Below are 14877 nucleotides of genomic sequence, written 5' to 3' on the forward strand. Positions count from 1 at the left end.
GTAGAATGATGGTTACCAGAGGCTGGGAAGGGTAGTGGGTGGGGTGGGGGAAGTGGGAATGGTTAATGGGTACAAAAATATATAGTTAGATAGAATGAATAAGATCTAATATTTGATACTACAACAGGGTGATTCTGATCAACAATGATTTATTGTACACTTTAAAATAATTAAAAGAATATAATTGGATTGTTTGTAACACAAAGAAAGTATAAATGCTTGAGATGATGAATGCCCCAGGGGGCCACCTGGCTCTGACTTTCTCCTGCAGATGCAGGTGCTCCTTGGTTGAGGGGAGTGGAAATTCCCTTCTGGGGTCTCCCTAGGTAAGGCCATTAGAAAGTGTCAGAGGAGTGTGTGTGACTGTTTTCTGTTTTTGTGAGATATTGCAGAACTTTAAGTCTGCTGCTCATAAATGTTTTCTTTTTGAAATCTTTAGAGATTCTTTTCTTCTTTGTCACAATGGCAGGAATACAGAGATTCCTCATGATTTCTTAACGGGATTCAGCTGCCTATGCTGCAGTGCTTTCAGCTGTATTTGAGAATGCGCTATGTTTCTGCCTTGTTTTACATTTGCAGATGGCTGGAACTCTCTCTGTCTCTTTTTCTCTCTGGTCATGACCAGCAAGAGCTCATGGGCCATGAGCTGCATCTTTATAAACATGAACCGATTAGCAGGTATTCCCAAATGGGACAAATGCTACCTTATTGCAGACAGTTTCCAGTATAGTCCCACATTCTTTGAGAAAGTAGGTGGAGACCCCATCAGCACCAGGCTACTGGCAGCAAGTGGTTATAGCTGGGAGCCAGAATAGAGCAAGTCCAGCCGGAGCCTGTGGTTGGCAGTGGAGGAGAAGAGCAGACCGCAGACCTGAGGCAAAGGGCAGCCTGAACAACCAAGAACCAGAGCAGCCCTGGCACCTGACACCCAGAAGAGTGGGCCACAGGAAGAGGATCTGAGACAAGAGCCCACAGAGTCTGCAGAAACCAGAGGCACAAGGCACGAGGAATCACAAAGCAAACTTAAGTGCCAACATCAAAGAAGACATTCTCACCCCATTTCCTGTTTCTGGGTTTCTCCACATTCCTATAGCCTTACAGACTGTAAGCCCAGTATGGTGGGAACAGGGAATTGAAGTGGAAAGCACAGGCCAGGGGATCTGATGGGTCACTTAGATCTCCTGGTAGCGCATGACAACATAGAGAAAGAAGAATCCTTTAAAAGCATTCAACATAACTAGTTTGCCCAGACAGTTCATGCAGACTGAAACCTCCTCTGTCTTCTGAACTCGGGCATGCCTATCTCATCTCTTCTTTTGAAGCAGAATGCTTTAAAGTTTTCTTTTTATCCTGTGAACTTCAACATGCTGCCTCCTTCTGTGACAGAGCTTTTCTTTCGGTCCTCCATGAGTGGATATCACCTTGTACTCCCCTTCACCCCTAAGCTCATGTTCCTCATCTTTTCTTTGACCCTCAGCATGTTATCCCTTGACCCATTCTTCAGTGTGTTCATGTCTATCATCTGCAAAATCATTTCTGTCTTCATAGTACTTAGGAGACCAGATATACTCACTCTGGGGAGAGGAACCCCTCAATATCAAATTAGCCACTTGGGCCATCTTGTCTGGCACGTTGCTTAAATGTTGTATGGAAGACAGGTCTTCCTCCCAATTTTGTTTTCCAGTGGTCACATGATGTTAGACAAGTCTCTTTCTCTCCTTGAGCCTCTCCTGTCTAATCCAATGAGTTGTAAGAATCAGGTGAAATAATAGAGGGGAGAGGATTATACATTTTAAAGCACTATGCAAATGTAAGGTGTTGTTACAATAAAATATGGATCATGGTTTATGTTGGGGTGGGGCTGAGCCTCCTTCAGTCATTCTTTCAGCTTGTTTGTGTAACCTCTGGTGAAATTTTAATAACTGTTGCAAGGCATAGGTTTCAGCACATTCTTTGTTTCTTCTGTTGGTATTCGCAAGGCAGTCACATCTGCCATGAGCTAGTCCTTCTCAGAAGGGAGTGGGTGGGAAGACATGTAGCTAAAAAGGGCTTAGGAGCCCTGAGACATCTTAAATAGGAGTCATTTAACTACTCCAAAAAAAAAAAAAAAAAAAAAAAAAAAGAATAGCAAAAATATCACCAAACTCATGGCACAAACAGCCAGTAGCTCAGCACTATGGTTCTTACCATTTGAAATTTCCATTCAACCATGTTTCATCTCCAGCCACTATCATCATCATGATCATCAAATTTAGCTGAATTACTAGTTCAATGAAGACTCAATGTATAGTTTTGTATATCAGATATGTGCCAAGCCCTATGCTAAGTATACAGCCTTGAGTAATTCACAGATTCTTCCATAAGAAACTCACATACAAATAAACACATACATAAAAATAAACAATGTTAATGTGATAATTGCTGTAAATCTGGATAATTGCTACATATAAAGTACTATGACAGTACCTAGGATGGAGCAACTAACTCTGCGTGGAAAGTAGGAGAGGAGGTAACATGTGACCTGGCCCTTCAAGGATGAACAGAAGCTGGTCAGAAAGTGAGTACAGAGTTATACTCATTGTGTATATAGGCTCTGGGGCCAGCCAACCTAGTTCAAATCCTAGCTCTGCCATTTCTTTTTTCTTTTTGTTTTTAATACTTTAAGTTCTGGGATACATGTGCAGAACGTGCAGGTTTGGTACATAGGTATACACGTGCCTCTGCTATTTCTTTATGTAACTTGGCTAGTTACTTGATCTTTTGTTGCCTCAATTTCTTCATCTCTACAACAGGCATTATACCAATAGGGCCTACTCACAGGTTATCATGAGCAGAAATGAGTTTAGGCATGTAAAGCACTCCTAATAGTTCCTATCCTATGGTTAATCACTCAATAAGCAGAAGCCATCATTGTTGTTATTATTGTTCTTAGCCAAGTCAACAAGCAGGAAGGAAATTCCTGGAACTCTTAGAGACCTGGTCTCTGAATTTAAGAGACTGATAATAGCATCATTGTCATTATGAATAACAGTAAAGCTACCATTGATGCCAGGCACTGGATTCTTGACATCTGTGATTTCACTTGGTTTTCGTAATAATCCTGAGAGTCAAAAAACTTACACTGAAATATAAATAACACCACAAAGAATATAAAGTAAGTGAAAAATAAGTGGCACAAAGTGGCCACTGGGTGAAATAGAATTACATAAGAAGAAATATTTACCATCTAAGTAATGAGGCAAAAGTCAAAAGGATTCCAAAGTGGTAGGTTTAAACCAAAGGAGGTCCAAGGCATTTTTGTTTGTGTAATTTCATTTTTGTTTCTGTGCATGTTCATTGCCTCTAAGCAGAGCATGCCCTTTCCTATTTGCTCTGGTTCTCACCACTTGTGTGATACCCAGCCCTGAAAACACTTGAGTATTGAAGTTTGTGACATGCAGACAAGGATCTAGAACTTGAGTTTTGCAAATGCTTGCGTTTGTTGATGTTTTTTGTGCCAGGAACTATGCTGGGTACTTTCAGACACATGATCTGCGTAACATCCTGAATAAGATATTATGATCCCCAATTTATAGATGAGGAAACTGAGGCTTGAAGAGGGCAAGACTAAAAAGAAAAACAAGATCAGAGAAACCCAAGCAGGGAGGTACATATCATGTTCTGCAATCCATTTGACCAGAGAAGAGGACCCATGCGTGGGGAAATAGTATGAGTTTGGGTGGAAGAAGTTAATTGACCTTGAAGGCCAGGCTTAGGAATATGAATGTGGCTATGGGAAGGTAATACATGATAGGTTTCCTTTTCTTCTTTACAGCTTTATGAAAACCCACCCACAGCAAACATATAGGCTGGCACAAGGTTTGCTCTAAAGAGGAAGAGATGCTAGGTGGGGCTGAAGATGTATCACTTCTCTTTGGAGAGTGCCCTGCCACAGGCAGGGACAATCTTTCATCTCTCATAAAGGAAAACATAAGGGAGGAGGCACCTTCCAGTAAATATCCTCAGTTGAGTTTTCATATTATATAAAATATATTCAAGGAAACAACCACCCAATTTCCCTCCCTGGATTCCAAGCCTTTAGATATAACTAATATTTAAGTTTTACATTGCAGAGTGCCCTGATAACAAAGAACAATTTCTTTAACCTTTGATCCTAAGATCGTTTTTATAATATTGCTCCTGTTTACCTCTCTATCCTCACCTCACTTCACTCCCACAGTCTACCCCAGCTGTGCCGACCCCATGGCTGTTCCTGAAAGCACCAAATTTTCTCCAAGACAATTTATCAGACCACATGACACCCCCTCATATCCATAATGCCTTGCACTTACTACTAGGATATAACTTCTCACCAATAGTGTGTTTATTTGTTTCCTTTAGATGATAGCTCCATGAAAGTAGGGATTCTGTCTGGTTCTTTGTTGAATACCCTGCATTTAACACATTCCAGCACATAGTCAATGCTCAAGAACAATTTTTCAAATGAAAGAGTAAATGATTCAGTGAGAGAAGACATGGTATGATTCTCTGGTCCTTGCTCATTGTTGAATCCTGCTTTTCAGCTTGCCAGTGTATTCCTCCTCTCTCACTGTTCACCTGACCCTAGACCCCTCTCCCCTTGCAACTTGATCTTTGATTTCCAGGTCCCTCTCCAGATCTGACATATTCTCTGCCCCATTTACAATCTGACACATGCACACACTCACCACCACTAAAAACAACAAAACTGTCTTATCTCTCTTTCTTGGGCTCATCCTTTACCAAACACCATTGTTATCTGCCAGAGCTCCACTGTTACCCATGAAATGTTCTGGGGACTCACATATTCCCCATTTCCCTCTCAAACCCAATAATGACATTTGAATGGACTAGACTGGAGAAAGAGACAGGGAGGGAAGCCCTAACAACATCCTGATTTTGTGGCATTGTTGTTAGAAGTTTCTGAAGTAAAGGGGAAGTTGTGTGCACCGTGTGTGTGTGTATTTTTGTGATCTGTCAACCCATAGCTGGGGATTATCTGGTTAACTCTTGTGGAATGAACAACCTGGGAGGAATGTGGACACCTGCCCTGCTTATTAGAAATGGACAGGCTCTGAATGGGCAGTCCCAGCCGTAGGGGCACAGGAGGAATTCTGCCCAGCAGGCTTAACCTGGAAGTCCAGTATCAGCACTAATAATTTAGTAGCATAATTGCAAACACCTATGAGCACTCCCTATGTCACTGTGCTAAGTGCTTTACATAGATTATCTCAATTATTTCTTACATTAACCCTATAGGGTAGGAGCTCTTATGATTCCCATTTTACAACTAAGGAAAATGAGGCACAGAGAAGTTAAATAGTTTGTACAAGATCACACATTAAGTGATAGAGCCAGAATTTGAACTCAAGAACTGCAACATCAGAACCCTACCCAATATAGAATGGTTCAAAATAGGCACCCTTTGATTTTTGAGAGTTAGAATGTGGAAGCATCACAAAAAAGCAACACAATTTTTTCTGTAATATAACCCTCGCAGACTGAGGAAAATGAAAGAATCAGGGGTTCTTCAGGACTATGTAATGCGTAAAGAGGAAAGATAGTTAAAAGTATTTCTCAACGTGTTGCACTTCCAGCAATTTATCAGTTTGTAAATGTATTTCATTACAAATATAGGGAGAATGAGGGAGCACAGTGCTATCATGCACTGTACTGGATCTGTAACTGTTCCTGTGAGTTGTGCAGTGTACAGCCTGCTCAACTTCACATGGTAGCCCAAAAATGCAGGCTTCTTTATATCCATAAATTAATATAGGAACTAAATGAAGACCTATTACTAGAGCTTGAGCTAGTGTGGCCTTCAAAAATTAAATAAAAGAGAAAAGATGTGGAAATGATAGACTGGCTGCCACAGTACCATAGAAAGCAGATATATTCACCAATGTGGCCACAGAGTCTTTCTGCAGCCTCCTCTGCCAAAATGCGTTTCGGTTCAACTACACTAATGCTATGTAACCTGCCCCCATTCCCCAAACATGCATCTGCCCACACTTCCCACACTGTACAAATGCTTCTGTCTCATCCTCAGTCTCTCCGCCATCTTTCTTTATCCACTACCTCCTCTCCTTCAAGACCTAGACATTCATCCATGCCTCATTCGTACATTCATTCAACAAACATTTCTGGAGCACTTGAGGTAGATTCAGAAGTTATGAAGATGAGTAAGGCAGTCCCTACTCTCAAGTTTCTAACAATCTAGAGGGAAAATTAAACAAAGTGAGTACTCTCCAAGAAGTTTCATAATCATTCTCCTCTTTCTTCCCAAGCTAGAAGAAATTCTTATCTTTTGGAGGCATTTACAGTGCATATCCTTATCTGTCAAGTACCAATTCAAAAGACTTAAAGCAAAACAAATACATGGTGGAGAAACATAGAAAATATTTTGAAAACTATAAATCACTAAGTTTATATGTCTTTATCTATTCTTGGTTCATTTTGTGAAGAGGCAATAAAATGCTAAGTTAAAGCTCAGTTGATTTTCTCCAGATACTTGCCGAATTCTTGGCATCACATTCTACCATGTTTCTAGGATTCAGTGTCTAAGCCGTGCTGGTGAAAAGCTCAGTTGAGCAAAAGAACTTTGTGTTTTATTCTAACCTGGAAATGCTTCCCCTTCCCCCATTAAATTTGTGGAGCTTGAATCAGACAGCTATATATAGGGTGAAAAGAGTGTCATCCCCAAAGAGTAGCAAATCATCATAAGGGAACCACAATAGGTGAAAGACTTTGAAAAAAATCCTCTGTTGTGAATATTAGATCCCAGCTGTCCATGCATGTTCCATTTTGAGACAAAAAGGGCTTATCTTTTATCTTAGTAGACTGTAAGCTCCTTTAGAATAGAACCTGTCTTATTTATTTCTCTAGCCCACGCTCCTAGCATAGGGCTCAATAAATATTTGTGAAGACGTCATCCATACCGACTAAAGTGGAAGTCTATGCTATTTTCTAATAGCTTGTCATGCTACCTAGTGTTCTAGAGAAAGAGTCGCTAGAGTTTGTTTCCATTTTGTTTGTTTCTGTGGGGAAGGGCAGAAGGAGAATTTTTTTGCTTTGTTTTTGAGATGTGTTCTAATCCAGTAGAGATCAGGATGAGAGCAATGACTTGTCCGTCAGGACAGTCCATCATCCCACTTAATGAGGAAAGATGTTGGATGATATTACCTTCCTTGTGATCATCACTCAAGAAAATAATTGCACACTCAGCTTTAGTCCACATTACTTTGGAGTTTTGCTGTATTTTCACCTCCGGCATTGTAACCACACCATTTTATGGCTCCAGACCCACCATGGCGTCCAAAGGCTGTGCAGAATCATTCGGAAGCTACAAGCCTTCCCACTATCCCACACTGCTGCGGCAGTATGCATTTGTCTGGATCACTGGCGAGATCAACTTGCAAACAGGAACTGGCTTATGAAGCCATGCTTGCTCTGAGAAACATAATGGTCATCTCACTACCAGTGGAATATAATATTTGATGTCATGACACCCTTCCTGTCCAACTTGGCATTGGCAGTTGGTTTGACTTGGTGGTGAGAAGTACAACAAAGTGATGAGAAATTTTCCTTCCAGAGCACTTCTTAAGGGAGCTTGGTTGCTTTATTGGAAATTCATACTGCTTAGCTTTCATGAAATGCCCCTTTGGTACATTAGTGAGAAGGTTCAAGGCAAAATAAACACATTTCATCTTGACCATATTTGGAACTCACAATATAAAGGAGTCAAAAGGTAAGATGATGAAATAAGAATATTTTATCATTTTATTCCATAAATAGTTTTTACTTTCTCCCCTTTCCCGCAATAACTGCCTCAACATGATGGCACTCATATGCATTTTCAAGAGATTTTCATTTTTTTATGTATTGAATTATATAAAGTAGTGTCAGTAAATCCATTAGAAATTCTCATTCCCAACTCTTAGAATTCAGCTGTAAAGAGTCAGAAAGAAACCAAGACATTAAGGAGAAGCCAGTGCCTGCAGCTGCAGGGTCTTTATTATGTTTGTTTGTGTCATAATTCTCTTTATTTGCGGAACTAAAATGGTTTAAAGTTGCGGTGCACCAGGTAAGGCCTCCCTTACTGTCTTCGGGTGTTTGTTTAGAATAGGTTGGTTTGTTGGTTTGTTTGTTTAGGAATAGCTGCTGTGATGCTTTGAATTCCCTTGCCAGGACATGAAACCATAGAAAATAGTGAAGATCCTTGCTGTTTACTTGGGGAGACATTATCTACATGCACGAAACAATTTAATTCTTAAGATTTATTTGAAATGTGTGAAATGTGGTTACAATAATAATAATAGATGATATTTACAGAGCACTTACTATGTACCTGGAGCTCTTCCATGTGTTTTAACTTGGAATATATTAAACTTCACAACAATCTTGCCAAGTAGCCACTCTTACAATCCATTTTACACATGGTGAAACTGAGGCATAGAAAGGTTAACTAACCAGCAGCTCGTAAGTAGCAGAGCTAGGATTTTACTCCAGGCAGTCTGGTTCCAGGGCCCAGGCTCTTTGGCTACCATGTGTATATACTTTCTGAAGAATTACAATGGTGCAGCCTGGAGTCACTCAGGAAAGCTGTCAGTGGAAGACAGCAGAACCTTAATGATCGCCTAAGGTTTTGGCTGTGGAGAGGATGGAATTGTAGCAAGAGTAGCAGAAAGAGAAGCTGGGGTTTAGAAATGAATGAGACATGACAGGGGAGGAATGGCTATCTTGTAAAATGGTGTGAGAAAACTTTTATATAGAGCCTTGAGCACCAGGTTTAAAGCTTGAAACAGAAATCATAGGCAGGTATACAGGCAAGGAATTCATTCATTCGTACATTCATATACTTAAAACACTAGAAGGACCTTAGAGAGCCTCAATGTCAACTCCTCCTTTTATATTTGTAGAATCTAAAGATCTAGAGAGTTGAAATGACTCCCAGTGTCACTTACCTAGTGTCAGCACTAGAATACAGCATAACTCTTCTGATTCATCATTTAAGCTTTAAGGCTATTTCCAATGTTCCAGGACACTCTGAAAGATTCTCCTGGCATTTGGTTCAGCCTGGAAGGGAGAGACAAAAGGCAAGGTGACCTGTGAGGCATTATTGCAAAATCCAAGTGAAGTACAAGAGGTACACTGGGCTCAGTGAAAATAGTAGAATTTTCCAGAGAGGATTGAGAAAGCATGATAGGATGTCAATAATAAAGGAACTAAGTTGCCTCCAAGCTGACATAGCTTTGGCAGAAATAGGGAAATTGGTCAATGGTACCACTTGGGCATAGACAGCATCAGTTCAGGTTTGGTACCTGTGAGAGGAAGTTGGCTTTATTATAATTACTTCTGTGTGGTACCTTCTGTAACATGATGATCACATTCCAAGGCCCTTTGCAATTTTTCCATTAAGCAGTTGACACCATCATCAGCGTGTGAGCAAGTCCTTGTCAACAGAGATGGAATTTAACACAGTGTTGCTTTAATATCCATTAGGATCCATCCCGGTCTCTCCTTTTCTTAGTTTCTTTCACTGCCAATCAGACTCATACATGTTCACTTTCCTCAGAGTCTGTAAATTATAGTGGTAAAGGGTATACGCTCTGAAGGCAAATGGCCTAAATTTGAATTCTGGTTCTACAACACTTGTGTGACTTGGGCAAATTTCATTCTTTTTAGAATTAATTCTTTGTGGCTCAGTTTCCTCATTCATAAAAAGATATTGTGATTAGTACTTATCTTCTAGCAAGAATGTGAATATTAAATGAGTTAACATACATAAAGCCCTTGGAATGATCCTTGCATGTAGTGAACACTCAATGCGCAGTAGCTGTCATTGTTGGCATCCTATCATTCCCCTTTGCTGCATTATAGTTTCGGGGTGTTTTTTCTCTAGGACAGCCTGGCAAGATGGAGTTCTTCCTTTCCACTGGGCACCCTGTTCCTGTGACTGCTGTTGTAACGTTAGCATGTTATGTTCACTCCTAGAAGCCCCTCCTGTTTCTCCAGCAAAGCTATCCTAGGCCCCCAGTTCCTCACTACATCTGAGTCTCTCCCGAGTAAACCATCTTTCACCTTCATACATATGCACATACAACTTAAATTTGTCCCAGGGGAGGGAGGGAGTGACCCCTTTCTCCTTTTTTTTTATGCAATCTCATAACCTGAAATTGTGATTAGGCTACAATTTAAGTGTTTACCCAATTTAAGTGCTTACAGTTAGTGTTTACCCAAGAACTCTCAGATTTAGCATATCCTAAATTCTCTGCTTCTGAAGCAAGACCGAGAAGGGAGTAAAAGCAAAAACTTGAGAGGCAGCTGGACCTAGGTTCAAATCCAGGTTTCACATTTATTAACTATGTGACGTTAGATCAAATAACACCTGAGTCTTGGTTTCCTCATCTATAAGGTAGGAATACCTATCTTGCATGTTGTAAGGATTAAAGGTTATAAGCTTTATAAAATAGGTAATTTTTAACCTCTCACCGAATTCCCACCCTCTCACCTTTCATAGTCTCCAATATCTATTATTTCACTCTGTATGTTCATGTATACCGATTATTTACCTTCCACTTGTAAGAATATGTGATATTTGACTTCCTGTTTCTGAGTCCTTTCACTTAGAATAATGGCCTCCAGTTCCATCCATGTTGCTGCAAAAGACATTATTTTATTCTTTTTGTGGCTGAATAGTATGCCATGGTGCAGATATACATATACATATTGTATATATAATATGTATATATATTAAATACATATACATGTATATATATTATATATAGACATTATTTTATTCTTTTATGACTGAATAGTATGCCATGGTGCAGATATACATACTATATATAATATATATAATATGTATACATATTATATACATATATATATTATATATACGTGTGTATGAGAGTGTGTGTGTGTGTGTATATATATATAACATTTTCTTTACCAAACCTTTGTTGATGGGTACTTGGATTGATTCCGTGATTCTGCTACTGTGAATAATGCTGCAATAAATATACAATGCAGGTGTCTCTTCGATATATTGATTTCTTTCCTTTGGGGTATACACCCAGTTGTGGGATTGCTGGTTTAAATGGTAGGTCTATTCCAAGTTTTTGAGAAATCTCCATACTGTTTTCTGTAAAGGTTGTACTAATTTACATTCCCACCAACAGTGTATAATCATTCCCTTTTCTCCACATCCTCACCAACTTCTGTTGCTTTTAGACTTTTTAATAATAATCATTCTGGCTGGTATAAGATGATATCTCATTGTGGTTTCAATTCGCATGTCTCTGGTGATTAGTGATGTTGAACAGTTTTCCATATGTTTGTTGGCCACATCTGTCTATGACTTCTTTTGAAAATGCCTGTTGATGCCCTTTGCCCACGTGTTAAAGGTTTTTTTTTTTTTTTTTGTCTTGAGTTGTTTGAATTCCTTATGGATTCTGAATATTAACCCTTGGTTGGATCCATAGTTTACAAATATTTTTCCCGTACTGTAGTTGTCTGCTTTCTTGACTGTTTCTTTTGCTGTGCAGAAGCTTTTAATTTAATTAAATCCCATTTGTCTGTTTTCGTTTTGTTGCATTTGCTTTTGAGGACTTGCTCAAAAATTCTTTGCCTTGGGCAATGTCCAGAAGACTATTTCCTGGGTTTTCTTCTAGGAATTTTATGGTTTCATGTCTTATGTTTAGGTCTTTATCGTATTATAATTATTATTATTATCATTATTTTGGAGATGGCATCTTGCTCCATTACCCAGGCTGGAGTGCAGTGGCATGAACATGGCTCACTGCAGCCTCAATCTAGATTCAAGCAATCCTCCTGCTTCCATCTCCTAAGTAACTGGGACTACAGGCATGCACCATCACACTCAACTAATTTTTATATATATATACTTTAAGTCTAGTGTACATGTGCACATGTGCAGGTTTGTTACATATGTGACAGTGTGCCATGTTGGTGTGCTGCACCCGTTAACTCATCATTTAATTAGGTATATCTCCCTAATGCTATCCCTCCCTGCTCCCCACATCCCATGACATGCCCAGGTTGTGTGATGTTCCACCCTGTGTCCAAGTGTTCTCCATTGTTCAATTCCACCTATGAGTGAAACATGTGGTGTCCTGAATTTTCTGTCCTTGCAATAGTTTGCTCAGAAGTTGGTTCCAGCTTCATCCATGTCCCTACAAAGGACATGAACTCAATCCTTTTTTTATGCTCCATAGTATATCCATGGTGTATAGTGCCACATTTTCTTATGCCAGTCTATCATTCTGATGGACATTTGGGTTAGTTCCAGTCTTTGCTATTGTGGAATATGCCACAATAAACATACCGCTGCATGTGTCTTTATAGCAGCATGATTTATAATGTTGTCTTTATACAGCAATGATTTATAATCCTTTGGGCATATACCCAGTAATGGGATGGCTGGGTTCAAACCAGTATTTCTAGTTCTAAATCCTTGAGGAATTGCCACACCTGTTTTCCACAATGGTTGAACTAGTTTACTGTCCTACAACAGTGGGGTAAAAGTGTTCCTATTTCTCCACATCCTCTCCAGCACCTGTTCATGATCGCCATTCTAACTGGTGTGAAGATGATATCTCATTGTGGTTTTGAATTTGCCTTTCTCTGATGGCCAGTGATGATGAGCCATTTTTTCATGTATCTGTTGGCTGCATAAATGTCTTCTTTTGAGAAGTGTCTGTTCATATCCTTTGCCCACTTTTTGATGGGTTGTTTGGATTTTTTCTTGTAAATGTGTTTAAGTTCTTTGTAGATTCTGGATATTAGCCCTTTGATCAGATGGGTAGATTATAAACATTTTCTCCCATTCTGTAGGTTGCCTGTTCACTCTGATGGTAGTCTGATGGTAGTTGCTTTTGCTGTGCAGAAGCTCTTTAGTTTAATTAGATCCCATTTGTCATTTTGGTTTCTGTTGCCTTGCTTTTGGTGTTTTAGTCATGAAGTCTTTGCCCATGCCTATGTCCTGAATGGTACTGCCTAGGTTTTCTTCTAGGGTTTTTATGGTTTTATGTCTAACATTTACATCTCTAATCCTTCTTGAATTAATTTTTGTATAAGGTGTAAGGAAGGGATCCAGTTTCAGCTTTCTACATATGGCTAGCCAGTTTTCCCAGCACCATTTATTAAATAGGGAATCCTTTCCCCATTTCTTGTTTTGTCAGGTTTGTCAAAGATCAGACAATTGTAGATGTGTGGTATTACTTCTGAGGGCTCTGTTCTGTTCCATTGTTCTATATCTCTGTTTTGGTACCAGTACCATGCTGTTTTAGTTACTATAGCCTTGTAGTATAGTTTGAAGTCAGGTAGCGTGATGCCTCCAACTTTGTTCTTTTGGCTTACACTCAGCTAATTTTTTAAGAAAACTTTTTTAGAGACAGGGTCTTGCTATGTTGCCATGTTGCCCAGGCTAGTCTTAAACTCCTGGGCTCAAGTGAACCTCCCTCCTTGGTCTCTCAAAGTGTTAGGGTTATGGCCATGAGCCATCACTCCTGATCCAAGTTCATCTTTTTCTATGGTGAGAGGTATGGGTCCAGTTTCATTCTTCTGCATGTGGCTATCCAACTTTTCCAGCACCATTTGTTCAATAGGTTGTCATTTTCCCAGTATATATTTTTGATGACTTTGTCAAAGATCAGCTGGTTGTTAGGTATGTGGCTTTATTTCTGGGTTCCCTATTCTGTTGCATTAACCTATGTGTCTATTTTTACACCTGCAGCTAAATTTTAATGGTAGATCGCGGTGGCTTCTCTGAAAATACAGATGAGGTAGCAGTGACACCTCTAAGTGTCACCTCCTCTTATATGGAGTTTAGTTTTATTGAGGGCAGACCTTACACATTCTTTACACCAAGTTTTATAAGCTTGGGTTAATCATACGGCTGCGGTGGCTGGCACGAAATTGACCAACTCTAAATATTAGTATAGCTTAAACTTTCATTTATTACTAAAGATTTATCACTGCTGTTTCCCATGGGGGTGTGGTTGAGCAAGGTGTTTTGAGCTGCGTTTTTGTGTACTTGATACCTTCTCCTTTTGATCTGGGTGATCTAGAGGGCATTTTCACTGGGGTGGGGATGCTTGCATGTGTAATCTTACTAGGAGCTAATAAAAAGGCCAGGACCAAACCTATCTGTTTATGGGGTTGTGCAGACCCATCTAGACATTTTCAGTGTTTTACTTTGAATAGTTAAGTTACATTAACTGTAAAAATACTTAAGTATAAAATTAAAATATGAAAAAGAAGTAAGTGGTCCCCGTCTCTGAAAGTAACATTGAGGGACCTTCCTACTGACATTAGCTGCAATGATGTTCTTATCACTGCTCTGTGCATTCAATTGAACAAGACAAAGTTTAGGGTTACAGCATGATGGAAATGAACTCCCATGACCCCTGAGAGTCAAGCGCTGTTTGGGTTAGGATTTTAGCTATTTTTCACCCATATTTTCTTTCTTTTTCATTATGTTCTCTGGCATTGCTATAGTCTGAATTACTGTGCTATTTCATATTCTCTCTTCTAATTTTGTTTTAGACATGTTAAAAGATGAATTTTTATTAGGTCTTAGCAAAACTAGCACAGAGAGAAGTTTAAAAGAAAAATAGGTGTTCTGTAGATCTCTATTTGATTATGTAAGAAAATTATAAATTATAAATACAAGGAGCAGAAATACCCTCCCCTGCTGAAATATCTTCTACATCTACAGGAATATGACCCAAATGGGGACCATGGTTCTCCCATTCCCTTTGAGACAAATTTTAGTGATCAGCTTGAATGCTCACATGAGGAGAGTTTTAGATCTCCTAAAACGACTTCCACCCCAGG

General features: G+C 39.4%; 1 long non-coding RNA gene across 1 annotated transcript in view; it reads right to left on the reverse strand.

The window, feature by feature from the left end:
• The window catches only part of LOC108513676 (uncharacterized), a 55146-nt gene that overhangs the window by 28243 nt on the left and 12026 nt on the right, over positions 1 to 14877 (reverse strand). Inside the window, exon 2 of the long non-coding RNA XR_001880977.1 lies at positions 8982 to 9093. This is a non-coding gene — a long non-coding RNA (uncharacterized LOC108513676). The remainder of the gene's footprint in view (positions 1 to 8981; positions 9094 to 14877) is intronic.

Source organism: Rhinopithecus bieti, unplaced genomic scaffold (genome assembly GCF_001698545.2).
Source record: "Rhinopithecus bieti isolate Rb0 unplaced genomic scaffold, ASM169854v2 scaffold_29928, whole genome shotgun sequence".
NCBI lineage: Eukaryota > Metazoa > Chordata > Mammalia > Primates > Cercopithecidae > Rhinopithecus > Rhinopithecus bieti.